This window comes from Dipodomys merriami, unplaced genomic scaffold (genome assembly GCF_024711535.1).
Source record: "Dipodomys merriami isolate MVZ:Mamm:240054 unplaced genomic scaffold, mDipMer1.0.p SCAF_10, whole genome shotgun sequence".
In the NCBI taxonomy this organism is placed as follows: domain Eukaryota; kingdom Metazoa; phylum Chordata; class Mammalia; order Rodentia; family Heteromyidae; genus Dipodomys; species Dipodomys merriami.
Genome location: NW_027202271.1, coordinates 8,176,390 through 8,193,080, shown reverse-complemented (window position 1 = coordinate 8,193,080; position 16,691 = coordinate 8,176,390). Strand labels below are relative to the sequence as shown.

General features: G+C 40.9%; 1 protein-coding gene and 1 pseudogene across 2 annotated transcripts in view; both read right to left on the bottom strand.

Moving 5' to 3' along the window:
- Nucleotides 1–16,691, bottom strand: part of Pphln1 (periphilin 1) — a 148,555-nt gene that overhangs the window by 118,102 nt on the left and 13,762 nt on the right. The window lies entirely within an intron of this gene.
- Nucleotides 1,132–1,343, bottom strand: LOC138806451 (U2 spliceosomal RNA; annotated as a pseudogene).

The following is a 16,691-nucleotide window of genomic DNA, read 5'->3' as shown; positions in this document are numbered from 1 at the left end:
ATTCAGTGGTAGAGTGCTGAGCATTAATGAGGCCCTGAGTTCAATCCCCAGCACTGAAAACTTAAAAGTCAAATGTACTATACCCAAGCACCTTCTTCAAAATTTTTCATCTACACTCCATTTTGTGTTTTTGTCAGTCATGGGGCTTGAACTCAAGACTTTGACACAGTTCTTGAGCTTTTTTCACTCAAGGCTAGCACTCTACCACTTTGAACCACAGGTCTATTTCCTGTTTTCTGGTGGTTAATTAGAGATAAGAGTCTCATGGACTTTTTTGACCAGGCTGGGTTCGGACCTCATATCTCAGCCACCTGAGTAGCTAGGATTACAGGTGTGAGCCACCAGCACCCAGCTTGGTTTTACTTTTGTTTATTTTGTTTTGTTTTGTGAGACTGGGACTCAAACTCAGTGGTAGAGCACTAGCCTTGAACAAAAAGCTCAGGAACAGTGCCCAGGCCCTGAAATCAAGTCCCAGGATGGACACAATAAATAAATAAATAATAAAATGTAAATACTTAATGAGATTTATGTTTCTCAGAGGAAATGATTTGATACACAAACCTAAGTTTTAATAAACCAAGCCACATAACTTTGTTGTTTTTGTGTGTGTATGTGTGTTTGCTGCAACAGGAGTTTGAACTCAGGGCCTTGTGCTTACTCACCTTGCTTGCTTGGCTTATACTCTACCACTTGAGCTATGCCTGCAGTCTGGCTATTTTTACTGGTTATTTTGAAGATGGAGTCACCTGGACTTTTCTTCCCAGGTTGGCTCTGAATAAAGATCTTCAGATTTCAGCCTACTAAGTAACTAGGCCTACAGGTTTGAGCCATTGGCACCTGTCTATGTTGTTTGTTTTCTTTTTCTTTTTTTTTTTTGGGGGGGGGTCCGGTCGTGGGGCCTGAACTCTGGGTCTGGGCGCTGTCCCTCAGCTCTTCAGCTCAAGGCCAGTGCTCTACCACTTGAGCCACAGTGCCACTTCCGGCTTTTTTCTTTTTGCTTATGTGGTGCTGAGGAATCGAACCCAGGGTCTCAGGCATGCAAGGCAAGCGCTCTACCACTGAGCCACCTTCCCAGCCTGTTGTTTCTTTTCTAATTTACAACCATTCTAATTCCCTAGGAGGGTTGGAAGGGTGGAGTACACAGTTCCTGGAAGTAATGCTATAACAGGTTATTTTGTAGAATAGATGAAGCTATCTAAGCAATTTTCTATTGGATCTTCCTACTACCAAAATTATTTATTAAATTATATTGTCCTCAAGATAGAGGACATACCAGATGTTACGCTGATAAGAACAGAAACTACACTTGATTTTTTTCCCTTTCTTTTTGCAACTACTGGGATTTGAGTCAGACTTTTTGCTAGTCAATTGGAGATGAGTCTCTTGAATTTTTCTGCCATGACTGGCATTGAACCTTGATCCTCAGATTTCAGTCTCCTCTTTGTGACATTTGATCATAGATAGTCAAAAGACTGGAAAGAGATATAATGGTGTTTTAACATACTACTAATGCATGGGACAAGGCCTTCTGGGGAGCCTTTACCACTACTTCATGTAATATATATAGAAACTTAAGTTTCTTTTCTTTTTTTTTCTTTGGTTGTGGGGCTTGAACTCTGGGCTTGGGCGCTGTCTCTGTACTCTTCAGCTCAAGGCCAGTGCTCTACTGCTTGAGCTACAGTGCCACTTCCAGTTTTCTAGTGGTTTATTGGTGATAAGAGTCCCACAGACTTTTCTGCCTGGGCTGACTTTGAACCTCAATCAATCCTCAGATCTCAGCCTCCTGATTGGCTAGGATTACAGGCATGAGCAACGGATGCCCAGCTTCTTTTATTTTGTTTTCTATGCCTAATGGGCTTTAATTCTGGGTTACTGAATGTTCACTAAATATTGATTGTTCATTGAGTGTTTTTCAGAAACTTAATCTTCATTGTTTAGTAATTATAAAAATTGTTTTACATTTTAGGTGGGTATATTCTAAAATAGCACACCTTTCTTTCATATAACTTCAGAGCATTTTTCCTTTACACTGCTAATGCTACTGTTAACATGATAATGTATTCTACACTGGGTGCTTCTTATGTTCCAAGGATCATTCTAGGCACTTTAAGTGTATTTTCTTTGTTCTGGATTTTTTTTCTGCTGATTTTGGGGCTTGCACTGGGGACCTAAGCTCTATCCCTTAGCTTTCTCCCTCAAAGTTGGTGCTTTACTATTTGAGACACCACTCCACTTCCAGTTTGGGGATGGTTAATAGGCTATTTGGATGTAAGAGTCTCGTAGACTTCTGACCAGGCTGGCTTTGAACTTTGATTCTCAGATCTCAGCATCCTGAGTAGCTAGGATTATGGGAATAAGGCACCAGCACTGGGTTTTAAGTGCATTTTCTAATTTAATCTTCATAAGAACCAAAGAAAGTGGCAAAGGCTCAGTGATAGAACATTTACATGCCATATATAAGGCTCTGGGTCTGATCCTCAGCATCCATCCAAAACAAAAACAAAAAAGACCAATGGTTCATGTCAGTTTTACAGAAATGTCGAGCTAAAGTAGATTCAATGTAAATACCACATCATATTTAAACTCTGTAACCTAAAGTGGACTTTATCTTGCTACTTATATTGAAAAGCTGCAACATCTAGGTCAGGTTTTTGTCTCTGTGTTCTTAAAGAATGAATCCATGCACAATGAGAAGGACTAAATGCAATGATTTGAAGAAAAAGATAATCAGAGCTCCTAGTAGGTGGGCAGGATCCTAAAAGAGGGTATTGCCTTTGGTGCACTGTTGTGCCAGGTTAATAAGGAGTCTCTAGGAGAGATCACTGGACAGGGAATAGTGGGCTGTAGCAGTCCCTCGAGCCAATCAGAGGCTTCATTCAGCCTGCACAAGCTCTCCTTGCATTCTTTCACCCCTTTTTAGCACATAGCTCTGAAATCTAATCAGTCTGCTGTTCATGTTTAACTCTTCTAGGGCCAATGGGCCACGATGCCCAGGGATCTATATGTGAGGCCATGGTGGTGGATGTCTAGGGGCCTGCACATACATCTGTTCCAGGACATGGTGAAGGATACAGAACATCTATGGGAGGGAACTTTGCCCTCATTGCCTAGCTTACGACTATCTACTGTTTTTCTCTATTAACCTTTTGTATTTTTCAGTAGCGTAAGGGCACTGCAATTAATTTCAGTAGAAGGCCAGATGCTAACCATCAGATGTTATGACGCTAAAGATTAAATTGGCTTCTTGTGAAAGCTTAGCCAGCAAAAATCCCATTACAAATGAAGAAATACGTGGTGAGTGTTCCTGTACTAGTCTTTCACAAGATGTTTTTATCTTCATCGCATATATCAGGAATTCTAAAGCTGGACTTAAAATATTGTCAGCCTACTGTATTAAATAATGACCTCAGTAGAAGTTCTTTCAATATTCTGCACTTATACTACAAAAAAAAAACCCTGATAATTTTAAATGTTCTGCTCAACAAAGATAATCTATCTGTATTTTTATGTTCTGTGTTATCTAAATGTTAACTTTATCTTGGAAAATGTCAAGCCACTACCTCTGCCTCCTATTCTCCCTGGTACCGAGGCTTGAACTCAGCCTCTCATACCCCTTTGGCTTTTTTTAAACTCCAGGTTGGCACACTACCACTTTAGCCACACCTTCACTTCTGGCTTTTTTGCTAGTTAAGTGGAAATAAGTCTTTCAGATTTGTCTGCCCAGGTTGGTTTTGAACTGTGATACTCAGACCTCAGCTTCCTGAGTAGCTAGAATTACAGGCATGAGCCTGTAATCTCTGCACGAGCCTCTTCTCTGCCTCCCTTTAAATAAAAAATGCATTCTTTCACTTAGTTATCAGCTGATAAACACAAACATTTACCTTTAGATACCACATGCCTTCTCTGCCCTACCACTGGAAATCACTGAAATGGTGCCAAGACACCATTCATCAAATGGTAAACTATGTTGGACTTTGAAGAAATCCTTTACTTGAAATGGCTAGAGAGATGTTGAGACAGGCTATAATTTTATTTCATGAAACTATAGCAAATCTCTTTAGTTTAACATCCCAGCCAAATTCTAAATGTGATTTAAACAAAGATGGAACATAACTGTTGAACTCTGTACTCATCTTAAATTTTAAATATATATACACATTGCTATGTGACTTTCTATAGTCATCAATTACAGAAAAAAAATCACTCTTAACTTTTTGTCTTAGTGGATCATTCTGTGCCTGAGTTCTGAGACAAGTAATTATTAGATAAAGTGCTATATTAGCTTCACTTCTTCACTCAGCATGTTTGTTTCTGTGTCTACCACAAAAATATTCTTCAAAAGTATTTGACTCACGCCTGGTACCAGTAGCTCACACCTTCAATCCCAGCTATTGGCTGAGATCTGAGGATCACAGTTCAAAGCCAGGCCTGGCAAAGTCTGTGAGACTCTTAATCTCCGATTATCTACCAAAAAGTTGGAAGTGGAGCTGTGGTTCAAGTGGTAAAGCACTAACTTTGAGCAACAAAGCTTAGGGGGATAGCATCCAGGCCCTGAGTTCAAGCCCTAGGACACACACACACACACACACACACACACACACACACACACACTAGGACACGCACACACACACACACACACACACACTTGGCCTAAGCCAGATTAGGGGGATAGCATCCAGGCCCTGAGTTCAAGCCCTAGGACACACACACACACACACACACACACACACACACACCACACACACACACACACACACTTGGCCTAAGCCAGATTAGGGGGATAGCATCCAGGCCCTGAGTTCAAGCCCTAGGGGACAGACACACACACACACACACACACACGTACTTGCCCCCCCCCCCCCCACACACACACGTACTTGGCCTAAGCCAGATGCTGGTAGTTCACTCCTTTAATCCTACCTATTCAGCACATTGAGATCTAAAGATGATAGTTTGAAACCAACCTGGGACAAAAATTAACCACCAGGGCTAGGAATGTGGCTTAGTGGCAGAGTGCTAGCCTAGCCTGCATGAAGCCCTGGGTTTGATTCCTCAGTACCACATAAACAGAAGAAGCCCAAAGTGGTGCTGTGGCTCAAGTGGTAGAGTGCTAGCCTTGAGCACAGAGAGGCTCAGGGACGGGGCCCAGGCCCTGATTTCAAGCCCCAGGACTGGCCAAAAAAAAAAAAAAAAAAATCTGGGCACTGGTGGCTCACACCTGTAATCCTAGCTCCTAAAGAGGCTAAGATCTGAGGATTGCAGTTAGATCCAGGTTTTTTCTTTTTTCTTTTTTTCTGGTCCTGGAATTTGAAATCAGGGCCAGGGTGCTGTCCCTGAGCTGCTTTTGGCTCAAGGCTAGCGCTCTACCACTTGAGTCACAGCACCACTCTGGCCTTTTCTTTTTCTTTTTTTTTTTTTTTTTTTTGGGAGGGGGGGTCCGGTCGTCGGGCCTGAACTCTGTGCCTGGGCGCTGTCCCTCAGCTCTTCAGCTCAAGGCTAGCGCTCTACCACTTGAGCCACAGCACCACTTCCAGCTTTTTTCATTTTGCTTATGTGGTGCTGAGGAATCGAACCCAGGGCCTCAGGCATGCAAGGCAAGCGCTCTACCACTTTCCCAGCCCTGGCCTTTTCTGTTTATGTGATACTGAGGAATTGAGCCCAGGACCTCATGTGTGTGAGGCAAGCACTCTATCACTGAGCCACATTCCCAGCCCCTGAGGATTTCAGTTAGAAGTCTGCCTGGGCAGGAAACTCTATGAGACTCTTATTGCTAATTAAGCAACAAAAATGCCAGATGTGGAGTTGTGGCTCAAGTGGTACAGTGCTATCCTTGAACGAAAAATGCTCAAGGACAGCACACAGGTCCTAAGTTCAAGCCCCAAAATTGGTATACACACACACACACACGATTTGGATGTTCAAATGCTTCTGCAGCCTCCATTTACAAATATAAAACCTTAAAGGTGTTCTTTGTTTTTTCTCATTAAACTTTGTTTTAATGGGTCTCAAAATTCTGTGACAGATTTTTGGTCATGTTGTTTATTAGAGGTGTTCTTCCCTGGTTTCTTTTGTTTTTGTGCTGGTAGGGCTTGAACTCAGGGATTAGGTGCTGTTCCTTAGTTTTTTGCTCAAGGTTGGCATTCTACCACAACTCCAGTTTGACCTTTTTTTCTTATTTTTTTTTCTTTGTGGTTAATTGGAAATAAGAGTATCACAAGACTTTTCTGTTTGATCCTTGGATCTTGGCCTGAGCCACTGGTGCCTTGCTTCTCTCTGGTCTTGAAGACCCACTGCTCTAAACTTGGTATTTGATAGAGGCTAACATCAGAGTTCCATGGGTCGGATAACTTGGTTCATTCAGTTTTTTGTTGTTGTTGTTGTTTGTTTTACAGAAGCTCTAAGCCAGCAAACATGAAAATGAGTGTAAATCATTTTTTGCTGATAAGAAACAACTCAAAGCTCATGACCCACCAACAGTAAATCATAGAGCCCTATCTGTATCACATTACTAAGAGCAGGAATTGGCCCATTTGCAAATACTCTGCCAACTGGCTCTTTCTAAATGTAGGAAAACATTTGTCACCATTCTTGGGATCACTGGGATTACTGGCTGTGACTCTGGATAAACAGCATAAACAAACCTCCACTCCAGTGGAAACTACTTCTGTGGTATCCTTCTCCATCTAGCTCACACAGTTTATTCTAATAGGAACTTCTAATGTATTATCTATACGTGCTTATTTGCTTTTCTCCTGTGTCTACATGTATCTGCCTACATGGGCTGATGAGTACCTCCTGAGGATGTTGTCATTGCAGTTGTTCCCAGATACTATTTTGGCCAGACTAATCAGCTCATTTGGAGTTAGCATTGTTTCTGCTTTTGTTTGGACAAAGGGTCAAATACCTAATGATAGCTGCCTCCCGCCCCCGCTTTTTTTAATTTGACAAAGCCTTGCTATAAAGCCTGAAAGTCCTTTAAAAAAAAAACAAGCATCAGTGATATATAAATTGAAACAACGTTCTATTTCAGTTAATTTATACTAGAGCTAAGCAGGATACATTATATGTCAGTGGACAGACTGATTTCACATAGTCGCACCACTAAAAATCATACTGTAGGAAACAAAAATACCTAGATTTTTTTCACATTGGTCTGCATCTACCATTCTTTCTTTTTTCTTGTCAGTCCTGGGGCTTGAACTTGGGGCCTGGGTACTGTCCTCAAAGCTAGCACTCTACCACTTTGAGCCACTGCTCTAGTTTTGGTTTTTGAGTAGGTAATTGGAGGTAAGTCTCACAGGGTCTTTTCTGCCCAGACTGGTTTTAACTACAATCTTTAGATCTCATCCTCCTGAGTAGTTAAGATTAAAGGTGTGAGTCACTGGTGCCCAGGTGTGTGTGTCTGTGTCTGTGTGTGTCTGTGTGTGTCTGTGTCTGTGTGTGTCTGTGTGTGTCTGTGTGTGTGTGTGTGTGTGTGTGTGTGTACTGATACCTGGGCTTAAAATCAGGTCCTAGGTGCTGTCCTCGTGTGTGTGTGTGTGTGTGTGTGTGTGTGTGTGTGTGTGTGTGTGTGTGTGTGTGTGTGTGTGTGTGTGTGTGTGTGTGTGTGTGTGTGTGTGTGTGTGTGTGTGTGTGTACTGATACCTGGGCTTAAAATCAGGTCCTAGGTGCTGTCCTTTAGCTTTATTCACTCAAGGTTGGAGCTCTTCCCCTTGAGCCACAGTCCCACTTCTTGCTTTTTGGTTGTTAATTGGAGATAAAAACTTCTTGCTTTTTGGTTGTTAACTGGAGATAAAAGTCTTACTAACTTTTGTATGTGAACTGGCTTTGAAATGCAATTCTCAGATCTTATCCTCCTGAATAACTAGAATTACAGGCATGAATCTCCAGTGCCTCACTCTGATCTGAGGCTGAGATCTGAAGATCATGGTTTGAAACCAGTCTGGACAGGGAAGTCCATGAAACTCCTATCTCCAATTAACCACCAGAAAGGCAGAAGCTGTGCCTTAAATGGTAGAACACTGGCCTTGAGCACAAAAGTTCAGGGACAGTGTGTAAGCCCTGAGTTCAAGCTCAGAAAAAGAAAGACAGTGGGGGAGAGAAGTGAAGAAAGGAAAAAAAGGAAGGAAGGAGAGAAGGAAGGAGGGAGGGAGAAAGGGAAGGAGGAAAGGAAGGAAGGAAGGAAAGAAAGAGAGAGAGAGGGCTGGGAGGCTCAGTGGTAGAGTGCTTGCCTTGCATGCATGAGACTCTGGGTTCGATTCCTCAGCACCACATAAGCAGAAAAAGCTGGAAGTGGCGCTGTGGCTCAAGTGGTAGAACACTAGCCTTGAGATGAACAACTGAAGGACAGCACCCAGGCCCAGTGTACAGGCCCCACGACTGACAAAAAAAAAAGAAGAAGAAGAAAGAAAGAAAACAGATTAGAAATATTTAGCAAAAAAAAAAAACAAAAATCCACTACTGGTACTAGTGCTAAGGTTACAATGGCCAACAAGTTACCTCCCCCATCACTGAGTTTACAACATGGAGAAGAGATTACTGAGAGGGTCCAAGGGGTGAGGCCAGGCAAAACAATACCAAGACTATAACAAAAGATGGTTAAGGGATGAAAACAACAGGATTTAGGGTCTTACTGGATGTGGAAGGTGACAGACAAGATTCTAAAATTTATCCTGATTTGCCACATGGGGACTTGAATAGATGCTAGGTTGTTAGCCAAGATATGAAAAGCAGGAAGAAAAGCATGCTTGGATATCACATTTCACTTCTGAGATGCTGAGGGGGCAGCCACAAATCAGATACACTGTCCTGGAGTACCAAAGAGAATTCTTCATAGCCTGGTACTGATGGCTCATACTTATATTCCTAGCCATTTAGGAAGCTGAAGATCTGAGAATTATGGTTCAAAGGCAGCCTGGGCAGAAAAGTTGGTGAGTCTTTTAGCTCCAATTAATCAGCAAAAAAGCAGGAAGTGGTGATGTGGTGCAAGTGGTAGAGAAACAGCTTTCAATGGAAAAAGATAAGCAAGGGAAGGTGGAATGAGGGGGAGAGACAGGAAAGAAAGAGAAAGGAGAGAAAGGAAGGAAGAAAATGAAGGAAAGAGTCTTCAGCATTATGAACTTATTATCATGGAAGCTACAGGTAAAGGTGAGAATATAATAGACAGAATGAAATCAAGTGGAGAAACTTAAACATACCTCAAATATGTGTAAATTAAGAGCAGAGTATAGAAAAGGATTGGGTTCCAGGAATGGGAAGAAAATCAGGATATGATGTTGTGAAAGCTAAAGGAGTTAAGTACTGTAAATGTTTGGATTTAACAATTAGAGCAACTTCTGTAAGTGGGAAGAGGGTGGGAGGGGCCAAAGTCTAAAGTTTTGAAATTGGTGCAAATTGACAGAATAGAGAGAGCAAATATAGATGTGTGTGTGTGTGTGTGTGTGTGTGTGTGTGTGTGTGTGTGTGTGTGTGTGTGTGTGTGTGTGTCTGAGACTCCGACTCTAACTCAGTATTAGTATTTGATACTTTCACTCATTGGCTGGCACTCTACCACCCGAGTCACACCCCCAACCCTGTATGTAGATTCTTTCAAGGGGCTTGGCTGTGGTGGTGTAATAGGTAGCTCTCACTGGTCCTGCCCCTGAGTGTTCATGCTCTTTAGGCAAGACCCTCCCATTGAGTGGGAGGGATCTAGGGCCTTGCTTCCAACAAACAGAATACAGTAAAATGGAACATTTCCATGATTAGGCTTGGAAAAGACTAGATTAACTACATATTCCTTTCCATGGCCACCATGTTAAGTATACTCTACAGAGAGATCCACCTAGCAAATACCTAGGCAAATCAATCTTCTAGCCAAAAGCCAAAACTGAGGACCTCAGTTCAACAACCTGCATGGAACCAAATCCTGCTACCAAACTGTGGATGAGTATGGAAATGGGTCCTGCCCTAGATAAGCTTTTCCATGACTATGTTAGCTGACATTTTTTTTTTAATTTTCCTTTCTTTTTGAAAAAAATAGGTTTTTTATTGTGAAAATACTGTACAGAGGGTTTACAATCACATGAGCAAGGTAATGAGTACATTTCTTATCAAGCATTGTTCCCTCCTCCTTTGTTTTTCCCCTATCATCCCTTCCCTCCCACCTCCACAACTACATTCCCCCCTCCCCCGCCCCCCCCTCTTTTCCTTTTTTTCTTTCCCTTCCCTCCCTTCTTCCTCCTTCCCTTCCTCCTTCCTCTCATTCTCTCCCCCTCTTCTCTCTTTTTTCAGTGTTGGAGTTCAACCCAAAGCCTCTCTCATGTTAGACAAGAGCTCTACAATTTGAGCCATACTCAACCATGCATTGACATCTTTTCTTTTATTGTTATTTTAAACATAATGTACAGGGGGGCTACAGTTACATATGTCACCCCTTCCCTTGCTATCTCCCAGTTCTCCCAGTTTTTCCTCCCTTCCCCTGATACCTTCACTGGGGGCTTGTAAAACACTCTGAGTCAAATTATCAAGCTAAACCATACCTAGGTTCTCAATCCATGGAAACATTTATCTCTTAGCTGCTAAGCTTTAGTGTAATTTCTAATATTACAATGGAAAATGAATACAAAAATATATATAAGCCATCATTATGACTTAAGAAAAATGTTTGGAAAGATCTTTTCATTTTAGGTTAGACAAATTGATCATTTTGTATGTCAAGGAGCCAGTAAGAAGAGCTTATTAAACATAAAGCAAAAAAAAAAAAAAAATGCTCACTGGGAGAGCAAAAGGTGCCTCTCCTCTCTTCTCCTCTCCTTTCCTCTTCTCCTCTACCCTCCCTTCCCCTCCCTCCAAGTGTGTCCTATTGACTGGTAATTGAATGTTAGAGATGAACAATTTTGGGTCACATTCCAGGCCTACTGAATCGAAAACTCGTATTTTAACCAAAAGACCTGGTTACTCACATGTACTAACCTAAAGCACAGGTAAATAGATTTGAACTGGGCACTGGTGATTCATATCTGGAATCCTACTCAGGAAGATGAGATTTAAGGACCACAGTTTGAAGCCAGCCAGGAGAGAAAAGTCTATGAGACTTGTATCCCAAACTACCAAAAGAGCCAGAAGTAAAGCTACGGCTCAAGTGGTAGTAGAGCACTGTCATTGAGCAAAAGAAACTCAGGGACAGCACCTAGGCCCTGAGTTCAAGCCCTATGACTGGCTACACACACACACACACACACACACACACACACACACACACACACACACACACACACACACACACACACACACACACACACACACACACACACAGATTCAGAAAACAGATAATTTTCATCTGAGAGTAAAGAAAATAGAAGAGGATGGGGGTGGGGGTGGAGGGGATGATAAGAAGGGATGGGAAGGGGAAACAAAGGAGGAGGCTACAATGCTTGATAAGAAATGTACTCATTATCTTGCCCATGTAATTGTAACCCCTCTGTACAGTATTTTCACAATAAAAAAAAGAAAATAGAAGAGGATATTAATGAATTTGGAGATGGAATTGAGAAAGGGAAAATTCAGCTATAAGAAATTGCTTCAGTATTTTTTTATGAAACTGAATTCATTCCAGGTTCAGAGGTTGAAATGAGTGGCAAAGAATCACAGTAGCTACTGTAATGAATGGAAGAAGGAAATGACCCCAAATAACATACAAATTTTTGCAAAGACTTAAGTACCAGTTTAGAGACTAGGAATCTAATAGGTTTGGGTTAGGTAATTTTTCTTTAGTATTCTTCAAGAGTCTATGTACAAAACTGTAAATGGCACAGGGAATGCAAGGATGAGACGTGCCAGCAGGCTAGGTTCTGAAATGGTAGCCATAAGTTGAAATAATTCTCTAGAGGATCTCAATAAAGGGAGTCTAAACAACAAGGAAGGGAAGGGGGTAACAATGATCGACAAGTAATGTACTCATTGCCTTACTCATGAAACTGTAACCTCTCTGTATAACCCCTTAACAATAAAATAAAATAAATACACGACTGCAGGTAGAAACCAGCATGTCTGGCTACCTTTTTATATTTCATTTCCCCATTCATTTAGGTTTTTATTTTATTTTAGTATAGATATAGAAAAAGGAAATAGTTTTAAATAAAAATGAAAATATAATCAAATGCATATCAACTCATTTGATATACATAAAAATAACAATGAATTTGCTTATCTTCTTGATGATGGCCATTTTGACTGGTATAAGAAAGAATCTCATTGTATTTTGGCTTACTTTTCCATGATGGCTAAATGCTAAACATTTTTTGTTCTGCATAATGACTATTTGTACTTCATTTGGAAAGTGCTTATGAATTCAATTACCCATTTACTGATTGTCTTATTTTTTGTTACTTAAATACTTTCTCACATGCTATAGACTTATTGTTAATATTAGGCAGAAGCTTTATAATTTGATGCAATTCCATTTGTTAATTTTCTCTCTTATTTCCTGACCTATTAGGGTCCTAGTCAGAAAGTCATTGCCTAATCCAAAGACAGCTATGGGAAGGAAGGAATGAGAGGGAAAGAGGGAATAGCTTACACTAAGCAAAAGGAAAGAAATGCAAACATCACCTGATGTGGAAGAAATAATTATATTGTCAAAGCTCATAGAATTCACAAACTTTGGGGCTAGGAAGGTGGCTCAGTGGTAGAGTGCTTGCCTTGCATGCATGAGGTCCTGGGTTCGATTCCTCAACATCACATAAGCAGAAAAAGCTGGAAGTGGCACTGTGCCTCTAGCCTTGAGCTGAAGAGCTGAGGGACAGCATCCAGGCCCATAGTTCAAACCCCACGACTGACAAAAATAAAAATAAAAAAAGAATTCACAAACTTTATAGACCATGATAATGACAATTTGCCTTGTGAAGATTAAGATGTGTTTGTGGCCGGGCGCTGGTGGCTCACACCTGTAATCCTAGCTACTCAGGAGGCTGAGATCTGAGGATCGCGGTTCAAAGCCAGCCTGGGCAGGAGAGACCGTGAGACTCCTATCTCCAATAAACCACCAGAAAACCGGAAGTGGCGCTGTAGCTCAAGTGGTAGAGCGCTCGCCTTGAGCTGAAGAGCTGAGGGACAGCGCCCAGGCCCAGAGTTCAAGCCCCACGACCGACAAAAAAAAAAAAAAAAAAAAAAAAAGATGTGTTTGTGACTTTAAGTATCACTATTCCACAATATTTTGAAATATATGAAATTTATGTAATCACCTAATCTCAATTTTTAAAATAAGTGAGAAAAGGGATGGGTTAGGAGCAATGGGTGACAATGTTGTCAGACACCTTTTTTCATATAATGTTTTGTAGAATGGGAACATCTTTGTACAACTACTTTAATAATAATAATAATAATATGTTAAAAAAAAGTAATTGCCTAGAGCTATGTCTTGAAGTGTCTACCAGAGCTTTCCTCTAGTAGTTTCAAAGTGTCACACCTTAGAGTAAAATCTTTGTTCTATTTTTTTTATTGTGAAAATACCATACAGAGGGGTTACAATTACTTTGTTCTATTTTGAAATGAATTTTTTACAGGTTGAGAAATAGGTCTGTAGGTTCAGACCTATTTTGTATGCACATATCCAGTTTATCCAACACCATTTGTTAAAGGTGTTTTGGCACTTTTGTTAGAAATCAGATATCAATAGCTGCTTGGATTTATTTATGGATCTTGCATACTACCCTAGTCCCTTTTCTGTGCAACTCACCATCATTTGTTGTTATCTTGTTCTTGATATGGCCATATTGACTGGAATGAGAGAACATCTCTAATTTTGATATGCATTTCTTTTATGGTCAAGGATTTCAAACATTTTTTCATTTGATTTTTGGATATTTGTACTTTTTCTTTCTAATTTTTCTGCTCAGTTCATTTACTCATTTATTAATTATTAGTTCCCTTGAAATTTACTTATTTGTGTTCTTTATATATTCTGGATGTTAATCACTTGTCAAGTGCATAGCCAGAAAAGATTTTTCTCCCATTCGGTAGATTGTCTCTTCATTATAGTGACAGGTTTTTTGTTGTTGTGCAGAATCTTTTTGTCAATTTTATTTCCTGTGCTATTAGAGTCCTATTCCTATGTCTAGACTTCCAGAGCTTTCCCTATAACATGACATGTTAATTGAGCTATTTGCTATATATATATATATATATATATATATATATATATATATATATATATATATATATATATATATGGGGGAGTCGGTCATGCGGCCTGGGCACTGTCCCTCAGGTCTTCAGCTCAAGACTAGCTCTCTTGAGCCACAGTGCCACTTCCAGCTTTTTTCTACTTATGTGGTGCTGAGGAATCGAACCCAGGGCCTCATTCATGCAAGGCAAGCACTTTACCACTGAGCCACTTTCCCAGCCCTTTGCTATATTTTATAATAGGAATAATTAATGCTGTACTTTGAAATTCTTTCAGCCCCCAAGTTATAGAAATCTACTGGGGTTATTTTATATTGGAGAAATTATATGTATAATATTATTTCCTCTACATCTGTTTAAATACAATGCAGAACTCAGTTGTAAAGTGAAAAAGAACTTTGTAATCAATGATAATTCCCTAAATTAGAAAGGAATGGTTGGGGGCTGGGAAGTTGGCTCAGTGGTAGAGCGCTTGCCTTGCATGCATGAGGCCCTGGGTTCAAATCCTCAGCACCACATAAGCAAAAAGAGAGAAAAGCCGGAAGTGGCACTGTGGCTCAAGTGGTAGAGCGCTAGCCTTAAGCTGAAGAGCTGAGGGACAGCGCTCACGCCCAGAGTTCAGGTCTCACGACCGGAACCAAAAAAAAAAAAAAAAAGAAAGAATGGTTGGGTTTTTTGTTGTTGTTGTTGTTGTTTTTGTGGTTGTATACCAGTCTACTCAAATAAGTTGTTCATGCATGCTGTCAATTTCTTTTTTTTTTTTTTTTTTTTTTTGGGTCCGGTCGTTGGGCCTGAACTCTGGGCCTGGGCGCTGTCCCTCAGCTCTTCAGCTCAAGGCGAGCGCTCTACCCCTGGAGCCAGAGCGCCACTTCCGGCTTTTTTCTTTTTGCTTATGTGATGCTGAGGAATCGAACTCAGGGCCTCAGGCATGCAAAGCAAGAGCTCTACCACGGAGCCAACTTCCCAGCCCCCATGCTGTCAATTTCTTACACAGGAAAAAGTCTGCCACAAAAGTCATGCTAGGAAACAAAATAAAATCTCTTAATTATGTGCATAGAGCTATGTTGAAAAAAAAAAGAAAGAAAGAAAGGCATTCTAACTCTAAGCTGGGGGGGTGGAAACCACGTGGGCTTGGAACGTGGCTTAGTGGTGGAGTGCTCGTTTTGCATGTATGAAGCCCTGGGTTCCATTCCTTAGTACCACATAAACAGAAAAAGCCGGAAGTAGCACTCTGGCTCAAGTGATAGAGTGCTAGCCTTCTACCCTTGAGTAGAGAGGCTCAAGGACAGCATCCAGGCCCTGAGTTCAAGTCCCAGGACTGGCAAAAAAAAAAAAAAGACAAAAACAAAAACAGGGTTTAATAGGCTGGTTTGGGCCCTTTTGGCTCATGACTATAGTCCTAGCTACTGTGGAGACAAAGATGTGAGTTTTGAGGTTTAATACCAACTTGAGCAGGAAAGTCTGTGAGACTTTATCTCCTATTAACCTCAAAAAGCAGGAAGTAGAATAGTGCCTCAAATAGAGTGGTACCTTGAATGAAAAAGTAAGCAAGAGTATGAGGGCCGAATTCAAGGCTGAATACTAGCATGTATACCCACACCCACACCCCCCCCCCCACACACACATTTCTATAAAACCAGTAATTCTAAAAGGAGAAAAGTGTGAGCCTGCTTGAGTCTGCCACTTGGAACAATACAGTGGAAGCTTTCCAGAACTCTTAAGTAGACATCTGTGTAGATGTCACTGGCAAATACCATGTCAACAATCCACCCCCAAGCTTAAAGAGAGCCTGAAAAATCAAAATTGTTTGATCTGAAGCACATCTGTAGTTTGTTAGTAAGGAGGTAATAGATTTGGATAAGCAATTAGCTGTGAGTACCCTTATTGGTTCACTATAATCTCATGTTCTGACAAACCTCTAAAGGGGTGTTAAGAAGTTAAAGTATAACTCATGGTTGGAGATGGGAGGGGATGGAGAAAATGAGGGAACAGATGACACTGTACGAAAGGAAATGTATTTCATTATTTGATGCATATAAATGTAATCTCTGATTATCACCTCTATAATAACCATAATTAAAAAAAAAGAAGATATAAAGACAAAGTAAAAGCAAAGAGAGAACAGGATTCTTTTCTTTTTTTTTTTTGTCAGTCATGGGACTTGAACTCTGGGCCTGGGTATTTCCCTTGTCCCTCAGCTCTTCAGGTCAAGGCTAGTTTTCTACCACTTGAGCCAGTATCACTTTCAGTTTTCTGGTGGTTTATTGGAGATAAAAGTGATAATAGTCGCACAGACTTTCCTGCAAGGGCTGGCTTTGAACCACGATCCTCAGATCTTATCCTACTGAGTAGCTAATTACAGGTATGAGCCACCAGTGCCTAGCTAGAAACAGGATTCATCTTGTGTGTATATGTGCTGGTACTAGGGCTTGAACTTGGGGCCTCATGCCCTCACTGGGCTTTTTTGCTCAAGGCTTACACTCTTAATACTTGAGCCATACCTTCAGTTTGGTTCTGGCTTTTTGCTA